Source organism: Paroedura picta, chromosome 6 (genome assembly GCF_049243985.1).
Source record: "Paroedura picta isolate Pp20150507F chromosome 6, Ppicta_v3.0, whole genome shotgun sequence".
NCBI classification, from domain to species: Eukaryota; Metazoa; Chordata; class Lepidosauria; order Squamata; family Gekkonidae; genus Paroedura; species Paroedura picta.
This window is the reverse complement of record NC_135374.1, coordinates 19291016-19300238: the sequence shown is the minus strand read 5'-3', so window position 1 is coordinate 19300238 and position 9223 is coordinate 19291016. Positions and strand designations below refer to the sequence as shown.

The window sequence follows — 9223 nt, the reverse complement described above, 5'->3', positions numbered from 1 at the left end:
GGTAGGAGGCGCAAACTCTGACCTCATGTGGCCTCCCTGACCTCATGACCCAGAGGCAGGAGGGGGAGGGGCTCATTACCATGCCCTTGTGTGACATCACAGGGCCACTCCCCCAGGGAGGCCTCGTTACCACGGGGACAGTACCGGCTTCAGAGGATGGCCTGCTCAGAGGCAGGCAGGCCAGCCTGGGGAGGACGGGGGCTGTGAGGGGAAGGTTGAGGACTGGCGTGAATGTGTGTGTGTGAATGTGTGAGTGAATGGGGGTGTGTCCGTTGCTGTGTGGCTCCCCGCCCTCAGCGCGGCGCACTGGTGTGAATGTGTGTGTGAATGTGAGCCAGTGGCCATTCGCAGGTGGAAGTCCGTGGAGGCCGGCTGACGGACCCCGGTGGATGTTGGCCAACTGAGGGCTGTGGATGTCCCTGGAGGATGCCGGCGGAGGGGAGTCCACGATCCCTGCTTACCGCCATGTTTTTGCCTTGCAGGAATGCGTCCAGCTGGTCTTTTGGAGAAGCGGGGACACGAAAAGGATCCAGAGGACGTCTCGGGAAATCTCCCTGTGTCCCTGTGCCAGATTTACCCTGGCAGAGGTCACCCATGGCCTTCAATGTATCTGCTTTTCATTAAAACAAGCCGTTCTAATTCTAATGTAGCCTTATTTATTATTAAAAGGCCACTCACTATATGCAATAAACTTTTTTCCCTTCCTCCTGCAGTTTCTCTCCTGATTTGTTTTGGATTACTGGAACGTTTCCTATCTTGGGGTTTGAATTTTTGCATGCAGGTATTAGGTTTAAGGCACCCTAGCACAGCAAGTGACTCAATTCGAGTCCTGCAGGAGGACTTATCAACAAGATTATCAGGGGACGAGCGTTTCAGTGTCAAAGGTCACTCCCTCAGAGCTGATGGGGTGTCTGAGTGTGGTTTTCATGATGGAAATTATCACCCTGATGACTTCCCCAAGGGAAGCTTATTCTATTAAAATAACTATAGGAGAAACCAACATTATTTTATAAACAAACATTATTTTAAAGGCCCAAGGGAAATGGAGCACCTGGTAAGACCTTCAAGAATCCATTTCCCCATCAGCGTCCAGCTCCTATTAGGATCCTACCTCAACCTTCCTTTTTTCTAAGCTTCCAGGAATACTCTCTTCACCCCTCAGTACCAAAGAGTATACTTATGAAATTAGTGGGGGGTGGGAGTAGGGAGGGATGGAGATCCCTGAATTCTGTTTTTAAGTTTGTATAGAATAGTTCCCTGCCTATGTGGCTTTCAGAAGAAGATTCCCAATGTATGATAAACGGAATGATAAACTGCCATGCAGTGGTAAACTGCCTCTGAACGAGGGAGTTCTACTTAACCATCATCACGCATGCCCACTGCTGGGCCTCACCACCTCCCAGTCCCCTGCCTCAGCCTCCTTCACAACAGTCTGAACTACTGGGAGGGACATCGCGGTTCCCGTCCACTGGCTCTCCAGCATGTGGTGGAGGCCTTCCTTTGCCCCCCCCTCACAGCCAGACCCTCCTGCCAACAGAGAACAGCCAGGCGCTTGTGCTTTCTCCCTCTTGCGCTCCCAGGCAGTGTCCGCTGTGTTTGCTGCCTGTCTTGTTTTGAGATGGGGGGCAAAATCCCTGAAAGTCAAACTGAGCAGAAGAAGGAAATATGGATTAAAAGCAATTTCTATGGGGATTCCCTTGGCAATCTTACTGCCCATTTGGGGAGACCAAAAGTCACTTCACAGACCATGTTCTTGGAGTAGACCAGTCTCCCCAGAAGAGATTACGAAATTCAGAATTGCATCTCTACGATTATATTTTTGCTATTTTGGGGTAAGCCTCTCCTTATACAATTCACATGGTTTTCCTTTTGTACATGATATGTTTTCTCAATGAAATTCTGTTTTGTAGCTTTTGAAAGAGGGTTATTTATGCTACCTCTACATGTACATGTAATATCAGAATGTTTGACTTTTTTTGCTTCTGGATTTTTTAGACCTTTGATATATTCTACATGCTATAAAGAGCCTCTTGTGGCGCAGAGTGGTAAGGCAACAGACATGCAGCCCGAAAGCTCTGCCCATGAGGCTGGGAGTTCAATCCCAGCAGCCGGCTCAAGGCTGACTCAGCCTTCCATCCTTCCGAGGTTGGTAAATGAGTACCCAGCTTGCTGGGGAGTAAACGGTAATGACTGGGGAAGGCACTGGCAAACCACCCCATATTGAATCTGCCATGAAAACGCTGGAGGGCATCACCCCAAGGGTCAGACATGACTCGGTGCTTGCACAGGGGATACCTTTACCTTTACCTTTTACCTTTACATGCTATAAATTCAGTGCAGTGATGGGCTGCTGAGGAGGGCCATCCAAACACCAATTAAGCCAGGGTCGTTTTCAGCTGTTGTTTTTAATGGGGAAGAATAGTCACCATGGCTCCTTTAGGAGCCTAAATTCAGTGTTTGGCGTTGGGGTTGGATCCTCTGAGCACTGAGTGGTCATCGGTTTCCCAGCCTCCAGGCGGGCCCTGGAGATTTCTGCAGGGCTCGCTTGTGAGGTGACTGGGAAATGTCTGAAGAGAAGGTGAGAGGAGGGGGCATGTATCTTTCTCCCCGTCTGGGTGGGAAGAACTCAGTTTGGGCACCAGGGGACATAAGAGCTGGGTAGGAGGCGCAAAGTCTGACCTCGCGTGGCCTCCCTGACCTCATGACCTCATGAGGCAGGAGGGGAGGGGCTCATTACCATGCCCTTGTGTGACATCACAGGGCCACTCCCCCAGGGAGGCCTCGTTTCCACGGGGACAGTACCGGCTTCAGAGGATGGCCTGCTCAGAGGCTCAGGGGCAGGCAGGACAGCCTGGGGAGGAGGGGGGCTGTGAGGGGAAGGTTGAGGACGGGAGACCCAAGCGACACACCCAGAGCGTCCCAGAGGAAGGCTGGGATCCCATAGAAACCGAGGGATCCGGGAGGAAGCGTTTGCTGCCCTCCCTCAATGGCTGGTGCGGGGCTCTTCCTCCCAAGGAGCAGGGAAGGGAGCCTGGGAGGACCCTCCCTCTGGCCAGAGTCCAACAGCCCCCCAGTCCTCAGGCAGGCCTCCAAGCCCTGCGTCTCTCTCTGTTTCCCCCCAGACACAGACAGGCCCCCGGATCCAGGCGGCCGGCAGAGGGGATGCGGAGAGGAGGAGGCTGATCCTGCGGAGGGGAGAGGCGCCCAAAGGCAAGTTGTCCCACTCTGTGGGGCAACTTGTAGTGTAAGCAGTGGTAACTGGCAACTCGAAGCTGGCGGAGTGCCACGGTCGGAAGCGCCTGATGACGTTAGCTGACGGAAGCTGGCAGAACTCGGCTGGTTGGAAGGGGGCGGAAATTGGCGAATGCAGCTGGGGAGGGTGTGTGTGTGAATGTGTGTGTGAATGGGGTGTTCCATAACTGAGGGGCTTTCCGCCGTCAGCATGGGGCACTGGTGTGAATGTGTGAGTGAATGGGGGTGTGTCCGTTGCTGTGTGGCTCCCCGCCCTCGGCGCGGCGCACTGGCGTGAATGTGTGTGTGTGAATGTGTGAGTGAATGGGGGTGTGTCCGTTGCTGTGTGGCTCCCCGCTCTCAGCGCGGCGCGCTGGTGTGAATGTGTGTGTGAATGTGAGCCAGTGGCCATTCGCAGGTGGAAGTCCGTGGAGGCCGGCTGACGGACCCCGGTGGATGTTGGCCAACTGAGGGCTGTGGATGTCCCTGGAGGATGCCGGCGGAGGGGAGTCCACGATCCCTGCTTACCGCCATGTTTTTGCCTTGCAGGAATGCGTCCAGCTGGTCTTTTGGAGAAGCGGGGACACGAAAAGGATCCAGAGGACGACTCAGGAAATCTCCCTGTGTCCCTGTGCCAGATTTACCCTGGCAGAGGTCACCCATGGCCTTCAATGTATCTGCTTTTCATTAAAACAAGCCGTTCTAATTCTAATGCAGCCTTATTTATTATTAAAAGGCCACTCACTATATGCAATAAACTTTTTTCCCTTCCTCCTGCAGTTTCTCTCCTGATTTGTTTTGGATTACTGGAACTTTTCCTATCTTGGGGTTTAAACTTTTGCATGCAGGTATTAGGTTTAAGGCACCCTATGCAGGTATTAGGTTTAAGGCACCGTATCACAGCAAGTACTTTTACTGCTCAATTCGAGTCCTGCAGGAGGACTTACCAGGGGTTCAACAAGATTATCAGGGGACGAGCGTTTCTCCGTCAGAGCTGATGGGGTGTCTGAGTGTGGTTTTCATGATGGAATTTATCGCCCCCCATCACCCTGTTGAATTCCCCAAGGGAAGCTTATTCTGTTAAAAAAATAGGAGAAACAAACATGATTTTATAACCTGACTAATAATTTAAAGGCCCAAGGGAAATGGAGCACCTGGTAAGACCTTCAAGAGTCCATTTCCCCATCAGCGTCCAGCTCCTATTAGGATCCTACCTCAACCTTCCTTTTTTCTAAGCTTCCAGGAATACTCTCTTCACCCCTCAGTACCAAACTTATGAAATTAGTGGGGGGTGGGAGTAGGGAGGGATGGAGATCCCTGAATTCTGTTTTTAAGTTTGCATAAAATAATTCCCTGCCTATGTGGCTTTCAGAAGAAGATTCCCACTGTATCATCAAACCTAAGGTCTTTCATTCAAGGTCCTGCTCTCCAAAGTGGCCATCCTCAGGCTTCTAGGAAGACCTCCGGACACACGGAATGATAAACTGCCATGCAGAGGTAAACTGCCTCTGAACGAGGGAGCTCTACTTAACCGTCATCACGCATGCCCACCGCTGGGCCTCACCACCTCCCAGTCCCCTGCCTCAGCCTCCTTCACAACAGTCTGAACTACTGGGAGGCACATCGCGGTTCCCGTCCAATAGCTCTCCAGCATGTGGTTGGAGGACTTCCTTTGTCCACCCCCTCGCAGCCAGACCCTCCTGCCAACAGAGAACAGCCAGGCGCTTGTGCTTTCTCTCTCTTGCACTCCCAGGCAGTGTCCGCTGTGTTTGCTGCCTGTCTTGTTTTGAGATGGGTGGCAAAAACCCTGAAAGTCAAACTGAGCAGAAGAAGGAAATATGGATTAAAAGCACTTTCTATGGGGATTCCCTCGGCAATCTTACTGCCCATTTGGGGAGACCGGAAGTCACTTCACAGACCATGTTCTTGGAGTAGACCAGTCTCCCCAGAAGAGATTACGAAATTCAGAATTGCATCTCTACGATTATATTTTTGCTATTTTGGGGGTAAACCTCTCTTTATACAATTCACGTGATTTTCCTTTTGACTGAAAAAATCGTGCATGATATGTTTTCTCAATGAAATTCTGTTTTGTAGCTTTTGAAAAGGTTATTTATGCCACCTCTACATATACATGTAATATCAGAATGTTTGACTTTTTTGCTTCTGGATTTTTTAGGCCTTTGATATATTCTACATGCTATAAAGAGCCTCTTGTGGCGCAGAGTGGTAAGGCAACAGACATGCAGTCTGAAAGCTCTGCCCATGAGGCTGGGAGTTCAATCCCAGCAGCCGGCTCAAGGCTGACTCAGCCTTCCATCCTTCCGAGGTTGGTAAATGAGTACCCAGCTTGCTGGGGAGTAAACGGTAATGACTGGGGAAGGCACTGGCAAACCACCCCATATTGAGTCTGCCATGAAAACGCTGGAGGGCGTCACCCCAAGGGTCAGACATGACTCGGTGCTTGCACAGGGGATACCTTTACCTTTACCTTTTACCTTTACATGCTATAAATTCAGTGCAGTGATGGGCTGCTGAGGAGGGCCATCCAAACACCAATTAAGCCAGGGTCGTTTTCAGCTGTTGTTTTTAATGGGCAAGAATAGTCACCATGGCTCCTTTGGGAGCCTAAATTCAGTGTTTGGCGTCGGGGTTGGATCCTCCGAGCACTGAGTGGTCATCGGTTTCCCAGCCTCCAGGCGGGCCCTGGAGATTTCTGCAGGGCTCGCTTGTGAGGTGACTGGGAAATGTCTGAAGGGAAGGTGAGAGGAGGGGGCATTTATCTTTCTCCCCGTCTGGGTGGGAAGAACTCAGTTTGGGCACCAGGGGACATAAGAGCTGGGTAGGAGGCGCAAAGTCTGACCTCGCGTGGCCTCCCTGACCTCATGACCTCATGAGGCAGGAGGGGCGGGGCTCATTACCATGCCCTTGTGTGACATCACAGGGCCACTCCCCAGGGAGGCCTCGTTTCCACGGGGACAGTACCGGCTTCAGAGGATGGCCTGCTCAGAGGCTCAGGGGCAGGCAGGCCAGCCTGGGGAGGAGGGGGGCTGTGAGGGGAAGGTTGAGGACGGGAGACCCAAGCGACACACCCAGAGCGTCCCAGAGGAAGGCTGGGATCCCATAGAAACCGAGGGATCCGGGAGGAAGCGTTTGCTGCCCTCCCTCAATGGCTGGTGCGGGGCTCTTCCTCCCAAGGAGCAGGGAAGGGAGCCTGGGAGGACCCTCCCTCTGGCCAGAGTCCAACAGCCCCCCAGTCCTCAGGCAGGCCTCCAAGCCCTGCGTCTCTCTCTGTTTCCCCCCAGACACAGACAGGCCCCCGGATCCAGGCGGCCGGCAGAGGGGATGCGGAGAGGAGGAGGCTGATCCTGCGGAGGGGAGAGGCGCCCAAAGGCAAGTTGTCCCACTCTGTGGGGCAACTTGTAGTGTAAGCAGTGGTAACTGGCAACTCGAAGCTGGCGGAGTGCCACGGTCGGAAGCGCCTGATGACGTTAGCTGACGGAAGCTGGCAGAACTCGGCTGGTTGGAAGGGGGCGGAAATTGGCGAATGCAGCTGGGGAGGGTGTGTGTGTGAATGTGTGTGTGAATGGGGTGTTCCATAACTGAGGGGCTTTCCGCCGTCAGCATGGGGCACTGGTGTGAATGTGTGAGTGAATGGGGGTGTGTCCGTTGCTGTGTGGCTCCCCGCCCTCGGCGCGGCGCACTGGTGTGAATGTGTGTGTGTGAATGTGTGAGTGAATGGGGGTGTGTCCGTTGCTGTGTGGCTCCCCGCCCTCAGCGCGGCGCACTGGTGTGAATGTGTGTGTGAATGTGAGCCAGTGGCCATTCGCAGGTGGAAGTCCGTGGAGGCCGGCTGACGGACCCCGGTGGATGTTGGCCAACTGAGGGCTGTGGATGTCCCTGGAGGATGCCGGCGGAGGGGAGTCCACGATCCCTGCTTACCGCCATGTTTTTGCCTTGCAGGAATGCGTCCAGCTGGTCTTTTGGAGAAGCGGGGACACGAAAAGGATCCAGAGGACGTCTCGGGAAATCTCCCTGTGTCCCTGTGCCAGATTTACCCTGGCAGAGGTCACCCATGGCCTTCAATGTATCTGCTTTTCATTAAAACAAGCCGTTCTAATTCTAATGCAGCCTTATTTATTATTAAAAGGCCACTCACTATATGCAATAAACTTTTTTCCCTTCCTCGTGCAGTTTCTCTCCTGATTTGTTTTGGATTACTGGACCGTTTCCTATCTTGGGGTTTGAACTTTTGCATGCAGGTATTAGGTTTAAGGCACCCTAGCACAGCAAGTGACTCAATTCAAGTCCTGCAGGAGGACTTATCAACAAGATTATCAGGGGACGAGCTTTTCAGTGTCAAAGGTCACTCCGTCAGAGCTGATGGGGTGTTTGAGTGTGGTTTTCATGATGGAAATTATCACCCTGTTGACTTCCCCAAGGGAAGCTTATTCTATTAAAATAACTATAGGAGAAACCAACATTATTTTATAAACAAACATTATTTTAAAGGCCCAAGGGAAATGGAGCACCTGGTAAGACCTTCAAGAATCCATTTCCCCATCAGCGTCCAGCTCCTATCTGGAACTTTTCCTATCTTGGGGTTTAAACATTTGTATGCAGGTTTAGGTTTAAGGCACCCGTATCACAGCAGTTCGAGTCCTGCAGGAGGACTTACCAGGGGTTCAATAAGATTTTCAGGGGACGAGCGTTTCAGTGCAAGGGTGGTCTACCTGTGGTCCTCCAAATATTAACGGACTACAATTCCCATGAGCCCCTGCCAGCATTTCCTGGCAAGGGCTCATGGGAATTGTAGTCCATGAACATCTGGAGGACCACAGGTTGACTACCCCTGTTTCGGTGCATTTCAATGTTTGACTTTTTTGCTTCTGGATTTAGTAGACATTTGACCTGTTCTACATGTTATGAGCTTCTTGTGGCGCAGAGTGGTAAGTCAGCAGAGATGCAGTCTGAAGCTTTGCCCATGAGGCTGGGAGTTCAATCCCAGCAGCCAGCTCAAGGTTGACTCAGCCTTCCATCCTTCCAAGGTCGGTAAAATGAGTACCCAGCTTGCTGGGGGATAAATGGTAATGACTGGGGAAGGCACTGCCAAACCACCCCGTATTGAGTCTGCCATGAAAACGCTAGAGGGCCTCAACCCAAGGGTCAGACATGATCCGGTGCTTGCACAGGGGATACCTTTACCTTTACCATTAAATGCTATAAATCCAATGCACAGTTTGGCTGCTGAGGAGGGCCATCAAACCACCAATTCATAGAATCATAGAATTGGAAGGGACATCATGAGTCATCTAGTGTAGCGATCCCCAACCTGTGGGCTGTGGACCACATGTCCTTCGACTAATTGGAGGTGGGCCCCGAAGGACGCCTTCTCTCCCCCCCCAGCCCTTTACTTCATCCCCCCCAGCCCTTTACAACACACTTCATTGTTGTGCCGTGTCTGTGTCTTATTTTGAAGGGATGTTTAAACATTACCATAGCGATCAGAGAGCGCTAGGACAGTGGTGGAGAGTAGAGGAGTAAACTACCCCCCCTACCGGGCCTCAGTAAAAGGCGTTGAGTGGTCGCCGGTGAGTGGTCCCCGGCATTGAGTGGTCCCCGGTGATGAAAAGGTTGGGGACCACTGATCTAGTGTAACCCCGTGCACTATGCAGGACACTGACAACCTTATCGCTCATCCACTCTAACCTGCCACCCCCTTAAGCCTTCACAGAATCAGCCTCTCCGTCAGATGGCTGTCTAGCGCCTGCGTAAAGACCTCCAAAGATGGAGAACCCACCATCTCCCGAGGAAGCCTGTTCCACTGAGGAACCACTCTAACTGTTAGGAACTTCTTCTGGATGTTGAGATGGAATTTCTTTTGCATTAATTTCATCCCATTGGTTCTGGTCCGTCCCTCTGGAGCAAGAGAACAACTCTGCTCCAAGCTCTCCCAACCTTTCTTCATACTTCATGCAGTGGGTGAATGGGT

At 52.1% G+C, this 9223-nt stretch overlaps 2 long non-coding RNA genes across 3 annotated transcripts; both read left to right on the top strand.

Moving 5' to 3' along the window:
• Positions 1–2786: 2786 nt before the first annotated feature.
• On the top strand, positions 2787–4010 carry LOC143840630 (uncharacterized). The gene is made up of 2 exons (XR_013232265.1): positions 2787–2993; positions 3123–4010. It is a non-coding gene; the product is annotated as an uncharacterized LOC143840630 (long non-coding RNA).
• A 1874-nt stretch (positions 4011–5884) lies between these two features.
• Positions 5885–7416, top strand: LOC143840629 (uncharacterized). Of its 2 annotated transcripts, none has more exons than XR_013232264.1 (2): positions 5885–5993; positions 6537–7416. It is a non-coding gene; the product is annotated as an uncharacterized LOC143840629 (long non-coding RNA). The 2 variants fall into 2 exon arrangements; XR_013232263.1 differs by lacking the exon at positions 5885–5993 and adding an exon at positions 6034–6407.
• Positions 7417–9223: the final 1807 nt, after the last annotated feature.